Raw genomic sequence first — 19623 nt, forward strand, 5'->3', positions numbered from 1 at the left:
GGGAATTCTCTGCCGCCGTTTTCGAATATAATCATACCCTTTTCTAAAACGATGTGACGTTCATCACTTTTCATTTAATGATCATGCCACGTGGCTTTTATCAACTGGTCCTTCTGATCTTTATCGTCTTTTAGGGTTTTCCTGCAACCGCATCAGTCACGAAGTGATGGTTCCATTATGACGCTTCATAACGACCTCAATAGTCGTGTCTTCTTATAAATACTTCACCCCTTTTATTTATGATTTTCTAAAGCCTTTCCTTCTTCGTCTTCTTGTCTTACTTCTTTTTGTATATTTTTTTCCTCTTTTGTTTCTTTGGTTAACCATGGCTTCCCCTAATCCTCGCAAAGTCATCATTTCGATGAATTTGCTTCCTCCAATGCACCTACTAGAAGTAGAAGAGGTGGTAGATTGCGTAGCCTTGGTTCTATTTCTAACCGTGGTTTCCCCTCTCAAAGTAGTGCTGCCAATCCATCTTCTTCTAGACCTAGGGCTTCTGCAATCCCAAGATCTTCTTCTAAAGATAAAGATTCAACTGAAGCTTTACGTGAACCTACTATTGATGAAATTGTGACTAATAGCGAATCCATGAAGAGTCAAGTCTCTTCCATGGCTGCTTCCCTTGATCGTGCTGATCGTTACCCAATGTAACGACCCGGTCGGTCGTTTTGAGAGTTGTAGCCTCGTTTCCCTATTTTTCTGCTTATTTTGTGTTCTACAAATGTATTATGACTTATCGAGTTGATTGGTTCGGGTCCAGTGAGGTTTTGAAATGATTTGAGAAACTTAGTCTCCTATAGAAGGTTTAAGATGGAAAAGTTGACCGGATGTTGACTTATATGCAAACGCCCTCAGATTCGAATTTTGATGGTTTTGTTAGCTCCGTTAGGTGATTTTGGACTTAGGAGCGCATCCGGATTGTATTTTGGAGATCCGTAGTAGAATTAGGCTTGAATTGGCGAAAGTTGAAATTTTGAAAAGTTTGATCGGGGAGTTGAATTTTTTATATAGGGGTCAGAATCCAGTTCGGAAAATTTTCATAGCTTCGTTATGTCATTTATGACTTGTGTGCAAAATTGAGGTCAATCGGACTTGAATTGATAGGTTTCGGCATCGAATATAGAAGTGGGAAGTTCTTAGTTTCATTAAGCTTGAATCCGTGTGTAATTCGTGTTTTTGATGTTGTTTAGGCTATTTGGGGATTCGACTAAGTTCGTATGATGTTTTCGGACTTGATGGTATGTTTGGTTGAGGTCCGGGGGCCTCGGGTAAGCTTCGGGTGGTTAACGGATCATTTTTCGACTTTGGATGATGGTTGATATCTGCTGGTGTGATTTTCTAGTTTTTCTGCATCTGTCAAAAATCGAGGTGGAATCGAGGTGGTCAAAAATCGAGGTGGTCCATGATCGAGGGCAGGATCGAGGCCATGATTGAGGGCAAGCTCGAGGGCAGCCTGGACAGAAACTTTAAGTTATAAAATAAGGGGACTTCATCCCATTTTCCATTTTTGACGAATTGGAGCTTGGGTAGAGGCGATTCTTGAGAGATTTTTCAAGGAAAAACATTGGGGTAAGTGATTCTTACTTGGCATTGGCTAAATCCCATGATTATGTCCTCAATTTCAACATATAATTTGTGATTTGGGGTGAAAAATTGGGGAAAAAGAGGAAGTGTTCTTGAGATGGATTTTTGAGGTTTTGAATGGGATTTTGTTACCGGATTTGTGTAAATTTGGTATGGTTAGACTAGTGAGTGAATGGGCTTTTGGGTTTCGCGACTTTTGTCGGATTTCGAGACGTGGGCCCGGGGGCCGGGTTCGGGCCAATTTTGGATTTTGGGTCTAATTTAGTAGTTTTTCTTGTGGAATTGATTCCTTTAGCATATATTAATGGTATTGTACTGCTTGTGGCTAGATTCAGGGCGTTTGGAGTCTGATTCAAGAAACAAAGGCATCGCGTAGTAGGATTTTTCTCGGATTGAGGTATGTGACGGTTATAAATCTAGTCCTGAGGGTATGAAACCCCGAACTTTTGTGTCATGTGACTATTTTTGGAGGTAGCGCACATGCTAGGTGACGGGCGTGTGGGCGTGCACCGAAGGGATTATGACTTGGTCCGTCCTGTGAGACTGTGGAATCGAATAGCTTACTGTTTATTACATGTTCCCTCTGTTTTCATGGAAATTAACTGCACTTCATGTTAGAAATCATGTTTAGGCCTTATGTTATCACTGTTGAGACTGCGAGGCCGTGTACTTGCTGAATTAGCTGCTAATTGCTATCTTGTACTCAATCATAGTTTTTTCTTGCTTATTATGCCTCTGTCTCTTATTGTGCATTGTTGATACATGATATTATCTATGTTTGGGCTGTTTTATTTGATTTCTGAGAGCTCGGGAGACTAGGGAGGTTGATGACTGAGTGAGGCCTAGGACCGAGTGTTGATATATTGATATTATGGGCTGTGAGTTGTCATTGCAGGCCTTGTTTTGATATTGTAGCACGTGAGTTGTCCGTGCGGATCATAGAACTTGGGCTGAAGGAGCGCCTCCGAAGTCTACACATCCCCAATGAGAATAGGTACCTATTGAGTATGATTATTGAGGGCTGAGAGCCGAGTGATTGAGCTGTTAAGATGAGATGAGTGACTGTTGTCTCGAGAGACTGTATTTGCTTTCAATGTTTGCTGCACTTAGCTGTTATCTGTCCATGTTGTGCAGCTCTCTGAAAGACTTGATATCTTGGTACTTGAGTACGAACTGATTTGACTTAAACTACTAAATTTTAAAGCATGCCTATTCTTTACTAAAATTTGCTGAAATAAACTGTATTGGCATAGCTCGTCACTGCTTCTCAGTTCCTTATTTCTTTCTGTTACTTACTGAGTTGGAAGTACTCACATTACTCCCTGCACCTTGTGTGCAGATCCAGGTGAGACCGGTCGCGGAGGTCATTGATTTCGTGCGCAGTTGACTATCAGAGATATACGAGGTAGCTGCCGGCGTCCGCAGCCCTTGTTCCTCCCTCCATTGTTATCTTGTCGCGACCCGGACTTCCCACCCTCGGGAGTCGTGATGGAGCCTACTCGTGAAAGCTAGGCAAGCCGAGTATTATAGATCTTAACACCCTTTTCCTTAACCTTTTAACAATTTTAAATCAACATACGATCAACAGCGGAATAATAATAGTAATAAAAGAAATGCGGAAGAAGAAATCTGATAACTTAGCCAAATACTAGTACGAAAAATACAAAATGCATCTCTACCCAGAAGTGGTGTAATATCACGGACTATCTAAGAAAACTACAAATAAAGTCTGAACAAGAAAGTACATGTCTGTCTCTGAAATGGAAAAGAACAGAATGAAACTAGATAGGAAGGGGACGCCAAGGCCTGCAGACGCCTGCAGGACTACCTCGGGTCTCCTAATGGGCTGAAGGCAGCAACCCCTAGCTAAGGTCCGTATGCTCCAGTACCAGGATCTGCACAAAAGAGTGCAGAGTGTAGTATCAACACAACTGACCCCATGTGCTGGTAAGTGTCGAGCCTAACCTCGGCGAAGTAGTGACGAGGCTAGGACACAACAAATAAATAACCTACAGTTACACGGTATCTAGCAGAATAACAGTAATAGAAGTAATTCAAAAGTAACGAGGGAGGGGTAACATGCTATGGAGGAAATACCAACATAAGGAATGACAGTAATAGTGGAATAAGACAATTAAGGTATTTGAACCGAAAACAACAAGAAATCATAACAAACAGGAAATAAGTGCACGACATCACCCTTCGTGCTTTTACTCTCAATCCTCACCAATGAAATCAAGTAATAAAAATGTGCATGGCATCACCCTTCGTGCTTTATCTCTCTTCCTCACCATGTAAATATTAGAAATGTGCACAGCATCACCCTTCGTGCTTTATCTCTCTTCCTCACCATATGCATCAATATCAATGAAAATATACATGGCATCACCCTTCGTGCTTTATCACTCTTTCCTCACAATATGCATAAATATGAATGTGCACGGCATCACCCTTCATGCTTTATCTCTCTTTCCTAACCCAAACAATAACAACAACAACATCCCAGCAAGGGAATCAACAACTAGAATAAACACACCCCGGTAAGGGAATCAACAACAAGATTAAACACATCCCGGCAAGGGAATCAACAGTAGGAAATAAATACGTCCCGGCAAGGGAATCGGCTATCACCAAACTTGTACCAACAATTAACTTCACAACAAAACCTCAACTGGAGCCAATGCTCAATAATAAACTAATACTACGAAGATAATCATAAGTCTTGCTCAATACGGTGAATCGACAATTTAGGCATTTGTAGTACTTATTAAGAAATACAACGATCAGGTGGGGAGCTTTGTCTAAGGATAATGCACAAGAGTTGGAGGGGCGGCTGACAAATATGGGTGCCTAGAAGAGTGGTGGGGACGCTAGCGCTATGTGAACGGCGACGGCGGCGGTATAAGGGAGGCAGCAAGAGAGGTGTTGGGAGTTTCGAAAGGCTATTATGGCGGGCACCAAGGCGACTGGTGGTGGAATGACGTGGTCCAAGGTAAAGTAGAAGCCAAGAAAGCGGCATACATTAAGTTAGTAGAGAGCACCGACGAGGATCAAAGGAGAGCGAACAGAGAAAGATATAAGGAGGCCAGGAAGGAGGCGAGAGTAGCGGTCACAGAGGCTAAGACTGCTGCTTTTGGTCGGCTTTATGAGGAACTGGGGGGAAAAGGCGGGGATAAGAAGTTATTTCGATTGGCCAAAGCGAGAGAGAAGAAGGCTCGCGATCTGGATCAAGTGAGGTGTATCAAAGACGAGGACGGTCGAGTATCGATGGAAGAGGCCCATATTAGGCAAAGATGGCAGTCGTACTTTCATAAACTTCTGAATGAAGAGGGGGATGGAAACATCGTGTTAGGGCAATTGGGTCACTCCGAGAGTCACCGAGACTTTAGGTATTATAGGCGCATAGGCGCATTAAGGTTGAGGAGGTCGTCGGTGCGATGGGTAAGATGAGTCGGGGCAAAGCGACCGGACCTGACGAGATTCCAGTAGAGTTTTGGAGATATGCGGGTAGAGCAGGCTTGGAGTGGCTGACTGGGCTGTTTAATGTTATCTTCAAGACAAAGAGGATGCCTGATGAGTGGCGGTGGAGTACAATGGTTCCGGTGTACAAGAACAAAGGGGATATCCAGAATTGTAACAACTATAGGGGTATCAACTTACTAAGTCATACCATGAAAGTCTGGGAGAGGGTGGTAGAAATGAGGATAAGGAGGGCGGTGTCTATATCAGAAAACCAGTTCGGGTTCATGCTGGGCCGTTGTACAACGGAAGCTATCCACCTTATTAGGAGGTTGGTGGAACTATACAGGGATAAGAAGAGGGATTTGCATATGGTGTTTATTGACCTAGAGAAGGCATATGACAAGGTCCCTAGGGACGTCCTTTGGAGGTGTCTGGAGGTGAAAGGTGTGCCGGAGGCTTACATTAGGGCGATAAAGGCTATGTATGATGGAGCTATGACTCGGGTTAGGACTGTAGGAGGTGACTCAAAGCCTTTTCCGGTGGTTATGGGATTACACCAAGGATCTGCGCTCAGCCCATTCTTATTTGCTCTGGCGATGGACGCACTGACACACCATATCCAAGGAGAGGTGCCATGGTGTATGTTGTTCGTTGATGATATAGTTCTGATTGATGAGACGCGAGGCGACGTTAAAGGGAGACTGGAGGTATGGAGGCAGACTCTAGAGTCTAAAGGTTTCAAGTTGAGTAGGACTAAGACAGAATATGTGGAATGTAAGTTCAGCAACGTGACAGGGGAAGCGGATGTGGAAGTTAGGCTTGACTCACAGGTCATCCTCAAGAGAGAAAGTTTTAAGTCCTTAGGGTCAATTATCCAGGGAGATGGGGAGATCGATGGGGATGTTACGCACCGTATAGGAGTGGGGTGGATAAAATGGAGGTTAGCGTCTGGAGTCCCGTGTGACAAAAATGTGCCAACGAAACTCAAAGGTAAGTTCTATAAAGCGGTGGTTAGACCGGCCATGTTGTATGGAGCTGAGTGTTGGCCAGTCAAGAATTCACATATCCAGAAGATGAAAGTAGCAGAAATGAGGATGTTGAGATGGATGTGTGGGCATACTAGGCTGGATAAGATTCGGAAAGAAGATATTCGGGAGAGGGTGGGCGTGGATCCCGTGGACGACAAGATGCGGGAATGCGGCTTAGATGGTTCGGACACGTGTGGAGGAGAAGCCTAGATGCAGTGGTTAGGAGGTGTGAGCGGTTGACTTTGGTAGGTACAAGAAGAGGCAGAGGGCAGCCTAAGAAGTACTGGGGCGAGGTGATCAGGCAAGACATGGCGCGACTTCAGATTTCCGAGGACATGGCTCTTGATAGGAACATGTGGAGGTCGAGCATTAGGGTGGTAGGCTAGGGGGTAGTCGACAGTTCTTCCCTCTTTGTACCGGGTAGTCTGTTAGAGTTTCGTTAGGTTTGTTAGCGGTCTTTGTTGTATTCACATTGGTGTTTTGCATAGTTTTGTGTTATTGTCCTTTCACTTATTTGTTGTGGTTATTTTCTTTCTGGTATCTTTTATTGTTGCATGTCTTTTCTCTTATTTCTTTTCTGATATTATTGCCTTTCCTGTTGAGTCGAGAGTCTCCTGGAAACAGCCTCTCTTCCCTTTTCGGGGTAGGGGTAAGGTCTGTGTACACTCTACTCTCCCCAGACCCCACTACTGGGATTTTACTAGGTATGTTGTTGTTGTTGTACAACGATCACAATTTAAGACTCACAGGCATGCTTGACACCAACGTATAGATGCTCGTCACCACACCTATACGTCGTGCACTACACTAGCACGTCGCAAATAAGGCACAATACCTTTTCCCTCAAGCTAAGGTTAGACCAAACACTTACCTCGAACTTCCACGGCCAACTCAAGTCTCAAACACCGCTTCTCCTTTAGAATTTGCCTTCAATTTACTTGTATCTAACCCAAATTAATTTAACAACATCAATAAATGCTAAAGAATTCAATCCCAATGCTAAATTATAGGTTATCTATCATTTTCACCAAAAAAGTCAAAAATCGGCCTCGAGCCCGCTTGGTCAAAACTCGAGGTTCGGACCAAAATCCGATCACCCATTCACCCACGAGCCCGAATATGTACTTAGTTTCAAAATCTGACCCTAAAAGGAGGTCTAAATTCCAATTATTCAAAAATCCCTAATTCTACCCAAAATCCCTAATTCTACAATGGAAGAACAATATTTAGGCATAGAAATCTAATGGGTGTTGATGGAAAATGAAGGAGATGGGTTTAGGAACACATACCTATGATTTGGTGTTGATTTTGGCCTTCAAAAATCGCCTAGGTTCTGATTTTGGGGAAGGAGATGTGAAAATATGGCTTATTCCCGCTTCTGCTACTATTTTAAACCGCTAGACAGACCTCCTTCGCGTTCGCGAAGGGTCTATCGCGTTCGTGAAGCTTTGTCTAGAAGAGCCTTCGCGTTCGTGAGGTACTGCACGCGTTCACGAAGGTTCACCCCCTGACCATCACGTTCGGGAGCCGATTGCCGCGTTCGCGTAGAGCATTTTTCCTTCCCCTAGTTCCCTGCCAAAAGGCCTTCGTGTTCGCGATAGCAGGTCCGCATTCGCGAAGCTCGCCCTCTGCCCCTCGTAGATGCTGCTGCTGGGGGCTCGGGCTGCTGATCAGCGGATGAAGAAGCACGTGTTCTCGCCATCTGTGAAAAAACAGAGTAGAAGTTCAATTAGCATTGAGAAACCAAATCACACGACAGAGAAGAATAGAAGTGAAACTGTTCCTAACTCTGTAGCCTCAGGTTGAGTTTGATGATGAGGTTCCGGCTCAGACAGTTCCGTTAGGCCCAGCTTAGGTCCCAAAGGGGTTCATTGCTACCCGAGTATTCCAGGATGCTCTGGTCTGTCTAGTGGGCCTTATGGAGAGTGTCACTCAGGCAGGCTTACTTCCTGTAGCACCAACCGTCTCTCAGGCTGGGGGAGGAGCACAGACTCCCGCTACTCGCACTCCGGTGCAGATGGCTCCCCAGTTTCAGACTCCAGCAGCTCAGCCAGTTGGAGCAGTTCAGTCGGGTGTAGTAGCTTAGACCAGTGATGGAGCAGCTATGTCTGTCGATGCTTTGTGGAGGTTGGACAGGTTCACCAAGCTGTTCACTACTACTTATGGTGGTACATCTTCAGAGGATCCCCAGGATTACTTAGACAGTTGTCATAAGGTTCTTCGGAACATGGGGATAGTGGAGACCAATGGGGTCGACTTTGCTGCTTTCCGTCTGTCAGGTTCCGCCAAGAAATGGTGGAGAGATTATTGTTTGGCCAGACCAGTTGGATCACAAGCCCTCATTTGGGACCAGTTCTCACAGCTATTTCTCGAGAAGTTTCTTCCCGTCACTCAGAGAGAGGAGTACCGTAGGCGGTTCGAGCGTCTCCAGCAGGGTTCTATGACTATCACCCAGTATAAGACGAGGTTTATTGATTTGGCTCGTCATGCTCTTCTGATACTCCCCACTGAGAGAGAGAGGGTGAGGAGGTTTATTGAGGGACTCGCTCAGCCTATTAGACTGCAGATGGCTAAGGAGACAGGTAGCGAGATTTCTTTCCAGGATGTGGCCAATGTGGCCAGGCGGGTTGAGATGGTTTTAGCTCAAGGGAGCGGTCAGGGGTCTGATAAGAGGCCTCGTCATTCTAGCAAATTCAGTGGTGACTCGTCTGGAGGCAGAGATTCTTTTGGTAGAGGCCATCCTCCTAGGCCATTACAGTCAGCACTTCAGGTTTCTCACGGTGCTCCATGTGGCCGTGGTTCTCATATGCAGTATTCTGATCAGTTGCCCTACAGTGCACCACCAACTCCTATCAGTGCACCTCCGCTACAGAGTTTTTAGGGTGGTTATTCAGGTCGTCTGGGTCAGTTTCAGGGTCAGCAGTATCAGCAGCCGAAGTCTTGCTATACTTGCAGCGATACGAGGCACATTGCTAGGTTTTGCCTCGAGCCTCGAGTAGTTCTCAGCACTAGGGTTCTCATGCTATGGTTCCAGCTCGGGGTGTTCCACGGCCCGCTCAGCTAGCTAGAGGTAGGGGTAGAGGTGTTAGAGGTGGAGGTCAGGCCGCTAGAGGTGGAGGCCAGGCAGCTAGAGGTGGAGGCCAGCCAGTAGGAGGTCGTCCTAGGGATACAGTTCGGAGTGGTGGGGCCAGCCCCGATGTTATGCTATGCCAGGCAGACCTGAGGCTGAGGCCTCCGATTCAGTTATCACAGGTACGGTTTCAGTGTGCAGTAGAGATGCCTCAGTTCTATTTGATCCAGGGTCCACATATTCTTATGTATCATCTTATTTTGCCCCTTAACTGGTTGTGCCTCGTGATTCTTTGAGTGATCCTGTATATGTGTCTACACCGGTGGGTGATTCTATTGTGGTAGATCGAGTTTATCGTGCTTGTGTGGTCGTTATTGGGGGTCTTGAGACCAATGTAGATCTCCTACTTCTCGACATGGTGGATTTCGATGTCATTCTGGGGATGGATTGGTTATCCCCATGTCATGCTATATTGGACTGTCATGCCAAGACCGTGACCTTGGCATTATCGGGGTTGCCTCGTTTGGAGTGGAGAGGGACTCCTGGTCATTCTACCAGCAGGGTTATCTCATATATGAAGGCTCGGCGTATGGTTGATAAGGGATGTTTGGCCTATTTGGCGTATGTTCGTGATTCTAGTGCTGAGGTTCCTTCTATGGATTCTGTGCCCGTTGTTCGTGATTTCCAGAGATTTTTCCTTCAGACCTGCCAGGGATGCCACCCGACAGGGATATTGACTTTTTCATTGATTTGGCTCCGGGCTCTCAGCCCATTTCTATTCCGCCATATCGTATGGCCCCGCCAGAGTTGAAAGAATTGAAAGAATAGTTGCAGGACTTGCTAGATAAAGGCTTTATTAGACCGAGTGTCTCGCCTTGGGGTGCGTCGGTGTTGTTTGTTAAGAAGAAGTCCGGGTCGTGACATATCTTTTCTTTCTTTTTTGGCATTAGTGGACTATTGTAAACTTTAATTCTAGACTGGTTTTAGATGCTCATGACTTAGTTACACCCCGATGTCGGGCTATCTTTTCCACATTTTTATTTGAGTTCAACTCTCTTATGAAGTTTCTGTTATGAAATAGCTTTGACTTAACTTTTAATGAAATATCAAGTGTTTTTGAAAGGTGTCAGCTTGCCTAGTACCATGATAGGCGCCATCATGACAGGTTAGAGTTTGGGGTCGTGACAACAACTCTGATTACCACTGGTCGTCTCGCTCTGGTTCGAAGAGAATGTAACTGGAAACCCGACTTCCCAATTTTAGTCCCTGGTTCTAACCAAAGAATAACTTCATACCAAATTGGCTATTCCTTCATTTATACATATCCTTTTACCCTAGGTTTTAAACCTCATATTGACCCGGTAATCTATCGTTACTTCAATGTGGGTTTAGGACAGATTGGTCCTATTGTTCGAAGAGTTGTTGCATGCCTCCGTTATTTATCAAACTTGGCTTTTATGCCTTTTACTTTTCGTCACCTACTCCATCTTTACTCTCCCAAACTATTTCTTGAAGGAGTTTTTTCCGTTGTGGCCAAAAGTAAGAGAGTATTAGTTAGCCCTGAGGATGATAGAGATCGAGGCTGGTATGCTCGCTTCGTTACTGCTCCCACTAGTGCTTTGGTGGGTGAAGAAAACATGCCTTTTCCAGAAAAGTAGAATGTTGCACGTAAGTATTTGCATTTTTATCTTTTTCCTTCCTCAAAAAGTATTCTCATGTATACTCGTGCCTACTTTTTCAGCAAGTATGGAAGTTTTTTAGGAGATCCCTAACTTTCGTGCTTGGGTAGGAAAGATATTATCTGTTGCTCCTATGGAGAGAAGATCTTGGAAGTATCTCTCACAGAGATTTTGTTGGAAACTTAATACACACGGTACTTTTTCCCGCCTAGTCTTCTTCTTTTTCTCTTTTGCTAGTTTAAGAGCTTCTCACCGTGAACTCTTTTCTTTTGTTAGGATTTCCCATTCGTGGTGTTAATCCCGCTTCTATTTCATCTGCAAGGCTTACGGCGAGTCTTTCTCAAGAAAGGATTCTGAGCTCTTTAACGAAGAGAAAAGTAGACGGAGCCCGTAGCTCTGAAGGTGAAGAGGAACAAGTAGAGGGTTCCTTAGTGCGAAGGCGGAGGCGCGTTATTTCATATGATGAAGCCACCCCTCCTCCAAGTTCAGTTCCGTTGAATGAGCCTGAAGGTGCTACTTTAGTGAGTTTTGATGAAGAGATGAATGCTCCCCCTCGTGACTCTACTGATCAGCTATTTTCTCGTGGTTTTGATAGTGAAGATTTTTGTCACGACCCAAATCAGAGGGCCACGACTGGCACCTGGTGCCTACTCAACCGGGCGCCACGTACCCTTTTTTCCTATAAGTCTCGTCACGGGCCATGATAGGCCACATCTATTTATATAATTGACAATATTAGAACTTATCTCACATAACTAATCCAAAAAAAGATTTATATGGATACATAGGGGCCGACAAGGCCGTTGACTTGTCATACCTAAAACAATACACAGGACACTGTCTGCAAAACGACTATGAAAACATGACCATAAAATATAAGTCGGGACAGGGTCGCCGACATCCTCATAAAACAAAGTAACATATATAGAACGTGACTCGGCAATACTCCAGGAAGATGTTGAGCTCACCAACCAAAAGTTGCTATCTGGAGGTAGCCTACAGTGGATGGTCCTCACCTTGCCTATCTACACCTGCGTGGCATGAAATACAACATCCCAGGAAAACGGACGTCAGTACAAAGAGTGTTGTCACGACCCAAAATCCGCTAAGGGAGGTGATGGCGCCGGACACCACTGTCAGGCAAGCCAACCAAATTACTTAATTAAATTCTTGTTTTAATACTCTTGAAATCTATGATTTTCCTCCGAATTCACAAATAAAAAGATAATCGCTTCAACTCAAATTAAATGATAAGCAATTAATACAAAATATTTCATAACCATCCCAGAACCCGGTGTCACAAGTATATGAGCATTTTCTAAGAACTTGAATAAAGTACAACAGCTGTCCGTAACACAAATGGACAGAAAGTAAATACGATTCTGAGAGAGACTATACTAGCTGCGGGTCGCCTCGAAGAAATACAGCTCACCTAGTCTCCGGGTCGCCCGTGCTGCTACGCCCAATGGGCCAGTAGAAATACATGTACCTGTGCAACAAAATGCACAGCAAGTGTAGCATGAGTACGAAAATAACGTGTACTCAGTAAGTATCCCGCCTAATCTCGAAGAAGTAGAGACGAGATGGCAACTTCGACACTTACTAATGGTCGGATAATAATATTATTAAAACGATGACTCACGAATTTATTAAGGACAGCAGTAGACTCAAATGAATTAGTAAACAGGTAAAAGTTCCTTTTTGTTAAAAGTCTCCGGATTCACAAACCATTAATTAACAATTATCTCAAGTCAGGGAGAGCAGATGGCAATATCAATAAATCTCAAGACAAGCAATTCAAACATGCGCAACTCATGCCGAGGTCGTACGGCCCGATCCAACATAAATGTAAAATGTGCACTGCCGAGGGTCGAGCGGCCCGAACCATAGATGCATCTATTACCCCGCTCGCGAATCTTACATGCAACGCGGTCAAATTTAAACAAACAATCACCCTGCTCGCGTACCATACATGCGACGCAGGTACACATAGAAATACATGCTCAAACAGCAAATTAAGAATTTTACGGGGAACATTTATCCCATTAGAAGCCAATTCTCTTTTAATGATTTAAGGAATAAAGTTTAATCCTCTTAGAAATTTATTTACCAATTCGATAGGATTTAAGAAATTCAACTGTCAATAAGATTGTCATTATTCCAAGTATAGCATGCTTTTGGGTCCTAGACTACCCGGACTTACACATATTAGTAGCTACGCACGGACTCTCGTCACCTCGTGCGTACGTATCCCCCACAAATAGGAGCACATAACCAATTAATTCACCTACGGGGACAATTCCCTCTTACAAGGTTAGAAAGGAGACTCACCTCGCTCCGAAGATCCATAACCGGCATTCCACGCCCTTTTGAAGACTCAAATTGATGCACAACGCTCCAACCTAGCCAATAATCACGCAAATCCATTAATATGTGCTCAATTACACATTACAATCCAATTTATAACAAATTCCTAACCTCGATCGTAAAGTTGACAAAAATGCCCTCGGGCACACGTGCCCGGGTTCCAAAAATTTTCGAAGATTAAGCTTATCCATAACTCCACGAACTCAAATATATAATTTACTCTCAATTTCATACCCAAAATCATGGTCAAATTCAAAGAATATCAATTTTCTAGGTTTACCTCAAACTCCCAAATTTCTACCAATTTACATGCTAAAATCCATACATAATCGATATATTTAACTCAAGATGGATGGGATTAGCTTACCTTGTCGTTGATGGTGAAAAACCCCACGTGAAGCTCTCCAAAATCGTCCACACCCAATGAAAAATGGGGGAATATGACCAAACCCCCGATTTTAAAAGAACCATTCTGCCTCCAGCACTTACGCACCTGTGGTCCCTTGACCGCTTCTGCGGTTCCGCAGGTGCGGCACTCCTACCACTCCTGCGGTTCTCTCACCAGGCCCTCCCTTCTGCGGCTGCTTGACCGCATCTGCGGTCCCTTCACTTCTGATCCAAACCGCATCTCCGGCTCCTCTGGCTGCTTCTGCGGCTCCGCACCTGCGGCCCAATTCTCGCAGGTGCGGTTATACCAGCAACCAGTAACTTCAGCCTTTCAAAAATTCCATTTTCGATCCGTTAACCACCCGGAATCCACCCGAGGCCCCCGAGACCCCAACCAATCATACCAACCAGTCCCAAAACACATTACAGACTTGCTCGAGGCCTCAAATCATATCAAACAACACTTAAACCATGAATTGACCTCCAATCCAAACTTTATGAACTTTAGAATTTCAAACTTCTACTTTCGATGTTTAAACCTATCAAATCACGTCCGATTGACTTCTAATTTTGCGCGCAAGTCATATTCGACATTACGGACCTACTCCAACTTTCGGAATCGGATTCCAACCCTGATATCAAAAAGTCCACCTCCGGTCAAACCTCTCAAAAACCTTCAAATTTCTATCCTTAGCCAAATGGCTCCAAAATACTCCACGGACATCCGAATTCACTTCCGATCGCGCTCCCAACTCCAGAATTACCATACGGAGCTACTCCCAGACTCGGAATCCCAAACGGATATCGATAACACTGAAATGCACTTCAACCCAAACTTATGAAATTTCTTCCAAAATGCTAACTTCCACAATAGGCGCCAAAACGCTCCCGGGTCACCCAAAACCCGATCCGAGCATACGCCCAAGTCCGAAATCATCATACGAACCTGCTGGAACCTTCAGATCCCGATTCCGAGGTCGTTTACTCTGAAATCCAGTCCTAGTCAATTCTCTCAACTTAAAGCTTCCGAAATGAGAATTTCCTCTCCAAGTGAACTCCGAGCTTCCCGAAATTTTATTCCGACCACGCGTACAAGTCATAATGCCTGAATTGAAGCTGCTCATGGCCTCGAACTGCTGAACGGTGCGCTAGGGATCAAAACGACCGGTCGGGTCGTTACATCCTCTCCCACTTAAACATACGTTCGTCCTCGAACGTGCTAGGAACTGTGCTGGGGTTGTCTGGAATCACTGCTTAATACCTCATGCACCTACCCGTGCTACCACAACTCAGTTGGGCACATCAGCTCGATCAAATCTAAAGATAACCTCTTTCATTTAGGCAAATAAGCGTTGGAGCCCAGTTTCAACATCCGAAATTCTCTGCCAGGCCTGCTTTCGACATATGAACACCGTATCAATCACCACACGCTTTACCAGAACATGACTGCACACCCTTGCTGAATTCACACCATGCACCCCATCATTCACAAGACCATAATAACACTCTCTGATCATAATAGTCGACATTTCCCGAATCTGATGCTCACAATGCACCCCATGACATATATAAGTCTTGTTCCAACTCTCGCAATGCTTCCACGATGGAAGGGATGTGTAGAAATTCATAACCAACTGCCGAATCTACGATTCATAGGGTCTATACTCCTGTCAAGAACCATCACCTCTTTCTGAACCAAATAATGGTCTTTTCTCCTTAATATACTTCATATATTCAGATTGCACTGATCCTAAGTCCAATGATCTCATCTCACCCAGTACGAACTGCTCGGGCAATAAGCCACCCCGGACATGGTCAAAAGTCTCATATGATGCCGGGCAATAAGCCACCCCGGACATGGTCAAAAGTCTCATATGATGCCGCAATGTGCCAATAGGCTACCAATTCGAACGCGATACAAAAGGAAGACGAATTCTGAAAAGGAATTCCACTTACCCCGCTCGCAAATCATACATGCGACGCGGGCGTACAACTAATATAAGTTCCTCTAAGGAAAAGAGGAAACAAAATGCATAAAACAGATACGGGTAACTGTACTCAACGTCTCGCTGTTGCGATGTGCAACCCGATCCGAATAACATACCCATGGCGGCGTGCCACCCGATCCAGACATAGATTTTACTTAAGGAAATATATATCAAGCTAAATTGCTCATTACAACAAAATGCCGAATATCGGTCACCAGCACGCTAAGTGCATAATACCATCCCTGGGAGACATATAGTGCAATAGGCTACAAAACTTAAGCACAACTGGGGTGCGATATACGATCTGCATCTCAAGAGCCATTCAACTCATATAACATTGTCTCTACGCGAAACCTCAACACATAAGCAGTTCACGAAGCCATCTCACAACTCACACGGCGCAATATATCATTACTTGAAATAATTGACGATGAAATAACACTCTGACTGCTCTTCCACAAGGAGCGCCTTACTGAAAAAAACACATCTGGCCTGATATAAAGCCCATATTCACATTTAAACCCCTCCGCGGACCTCAAGCTGGTTTCGATCACACTAAACTAGGCTAATGACCTTTCAAAGGTCAATAAATACTCCCCGTTTCCTCATAACACACAAGAACAACCATCATAACCGGAGTAGTCCTCCACGGTCCACCACCCAATAAATCGAGTGCCCTCCAGGCATCCATTCTCAAATTAGCGATATCACCACAATCTTCCTACTTGGTTTAACTCTTCAACCAATCAAGTGACTACATGCCACACTTATACAACCTTCCCGTGACAAATAACAGGTCTGTACATCCAGACCACTGACCGCACTAACGCTAAGGAGCGACCAAGAATCCTTAACCAGGATGCAAAGCCCTTTTCACAAAACACCGATCTCAGGTGACGCTGAAGACAATACCAGCTTACTTTAAACATCAAAACTACTTCCCTGCTCATCCGAGCTCGTGACATCTATGTCAACACCGGACTGCAACCTTGATCCTCTCTTCGAATTCCATACCACTCGCTGCACCCAACATGCCATCATACGATAGAATACGATCTTTCATCATAGATCTGTAACCACAAATGGATTAACACTTCATCATATAAAACTCTTCACTTATCTCACTTCAGGAGAACCATAGCAACACACAGGTGAATTCTCATAACCGTAGAATATGCAAATCTCTAAGTAGTGGTCTAAGCTACCACAACCCTTCCGGAGTCCGCCTACGCGTAGCAGGCCATAGCAGTAGAATACTTCTGAATAACATCAATTACGGCGGCCGATAAGCCTCACACGTGCCGCCACAATTCACTTGCATAACTCAATCGCGCTGAAGGAACTGATCACTGCCACCAATATGCCAATTCAACTATGGCTAATCAATCTATCTTCTTCCAATTTATCCTTGATTGCCTTAGAAATAATAAAACTCCATCCAACACATAGCATGCTCCATCCGCACTCATCCCGAGTGACCCTGAATCAAGAGACCATGCCGTCTCAAACCCCACGAACCATTTCATACCTCCCGAGGGCTACACTGCAAGTTAAAACATCATAGAACATTCTGTGCCCCTTCTCATAAGCTGCTACCAAGCTTGATTCTTAACCGTACGTGTAGGCTCGAAATCACTAGGCACTATGCCTTGCCCCTTTGAATCCACTAGGACCATCGCTGAGAGCCACCCGCTCTGACTTGGCCCCGAATATAACCAATTCCATAAATCTTCTAGCACATGAATACCCCCTCGACGAAGCACCCGGCAGAATCACTTTCTTGGAAATCTGCATCCATACAAGGCATGAATCCTGAATTCTTCCCCAAGTCTGAACATGAGCCAATAAGGCTAACCATAGCACACCTTTAACAATTCCTTTGATCAATTTACCATTTATGTTCCTTTCCTGTAGCTGAAATAACCCATCAATATGCTAATAATCAGAAACCTCGCAAGTAGTTAACCAGGCAATCCTTAATCATAGGCGGTGGGACTCTCCCACTTAGCCTGAAGCCATTATAACACAAATTCTGGAATTCACCGGGATCCTTTATCTCTTGTTGACATAACCTTGTGCAATCAACCGCTAAAATTCTCGGAATCTTTCTGTAAAACCCTCTTGTTATACTCTGAATCATCAACCACATTTACACGACCGATCTCCTTGCTGTATAGCCAATAGAACCCTTTGCAGAAGCCTCGCCAACCATGCGACTGCCGACCTGCTCATTGGAGATATCCCGCCTATGGAATCTACGTGCCGATGTCTTCCAACGCTGCTACGCTGGGCGCAATCACCATGACATTAACGACCCATCCTGAGTCCCGGCTCACTCTCTAGCTGCACAAGTCCATTCACCTCTCGTGGACATCAATTAAGTGCGCGACAACATCCTTCTAATTCAAAGTTAGGTCGTATCCTTCTTCATTTCAAGCAGCTCCTTTCCGTTAGATCAAATCTTCTGCCGCATAATAGCCCACACTTCAAATAAATCCGTAGGCCCAAATGACCAATCACAAAAGTTTCCCAAATCACTCCAAACTCTCCCACTTTGGCGAAACACACCCCTTTAGTCGACTACTCGACCTTTGCTTCTTATACCTGGCCTCTAGAAATTTTAACCACCGCCTGACACTCCCCACATGTCCTTCCTTATCCTTTGTTGCTCAGTTGTTGCCTTAATTAGAATCTATCTTCGTGGCACTTGAACCCACAATTGTTGCTAACTCTAAACCCTTTCGAAGGTCATCTTTCTCGAACCGTCAACATTAGAAACACTGATTCAATCCTAAACCACCGCACCCTGCAATATCTGACAGCCGCATCTCCAATACTATTTCACAATATCTTGCCCCAAAGGTGAATTGTAGAAGATCGTAACACCAGCGAACTGAGTACTTTCAATTAGGACACGATACCTCATCATAGAAGAAAACTCCACCACGCTCGCAAATACCAAGTCTCGTTACTCCACCAGCCCACATCTGACCATTCTTAGTCCGTTTACCTTTTCCCTGCCGGGAATAAAATACCGAATCTCTAGATCATGCACTGAGTAAACCTTCCTTCAAGTCATTCATTTCCCCGACACGTAAGCAAACATCCTACCATCATTTCAACACTATGGAACAACCGTTCATAGCATCATGGCAACTTGTCCCTAGCCTCTGAGCTCTCAGAAGTACCGCTACTGAGCTGAAACGACAGCACATCCTTCCACAAGGCAACGATAATAGCTCAGACAACTATGCAGGGAGAAAGATCCCGCACCAAATCGGTAGTACCAGTACAATTCTTCAATTCTCGATTTACAACAAGCGGTTCGCGTCGCATAAGATTGAATAGGAAGGAATTAAAGGCATAGCCTCCAGGGATCAAATCGCACGATGAGGAATCAAGAAGGGAAGTACTCCTAACAGTCTTGCAGCCTCTCGAGGATAAGTACAGACGTCTCTGTACCGATCCGCGAGACTCTACTAGACTTGCCCATGACTCGTGAGACCTACGGGAACCTAGTGCTCTAGTACCATGTTGTCACGACCCAAAATCCGCTAAGGGTCGTGATGGCGTCGGATACCACCGCCAGGCAAGCCAACCAAATTACTTAATTAAATTCTTGTTTTAATACTCTTGAAATCTATGATTTTCCTACGAATTTACAAATAAAAAGATAATCGCTTCAATTCAAATTAAATGATAAGAAATTAATACAAAATACTTCATAACCATCCCAGAACCCGGTGTCACAAGTATATGAGTATTTTCTAAGAACTTGAATAAAGTACAACAGCTGTCCAGAACACAAATGGACAGAAAGTAAATACGATTCTGAGAGAGACTATACTAGCTGCGGGTCGCCTCAAGGAAATACAGCTCACCTAGTCTCCGGGTCGCCCGTGCTGCTACGCCCAATGGGCCAATAGAAATACCTGTACCTGTGCAACAAAATGCACAGCAAGTGTAGCATGAGTACGAAAACAACGTGTACTCAGTAAGTACCCCGCCTAATATCGAAGAAGTAGAGACGAGATGGCAACTTACACACTTACTAATGG

Source organism: Nicotiana attenuata, unplaced genomic scaffold (assembly GCF_001879085.1).
Source record: "Nicotiana attenuata strain UT unplaced genomic scaffold, NIATTr2, whole genome shotgun sequence".
NCBI lineage: Eukaryota > Viridiplantae > Streptophyta > Magnoliopsida > Solanales > Solanaceae > Nicotiana > Nicotiana attenuata.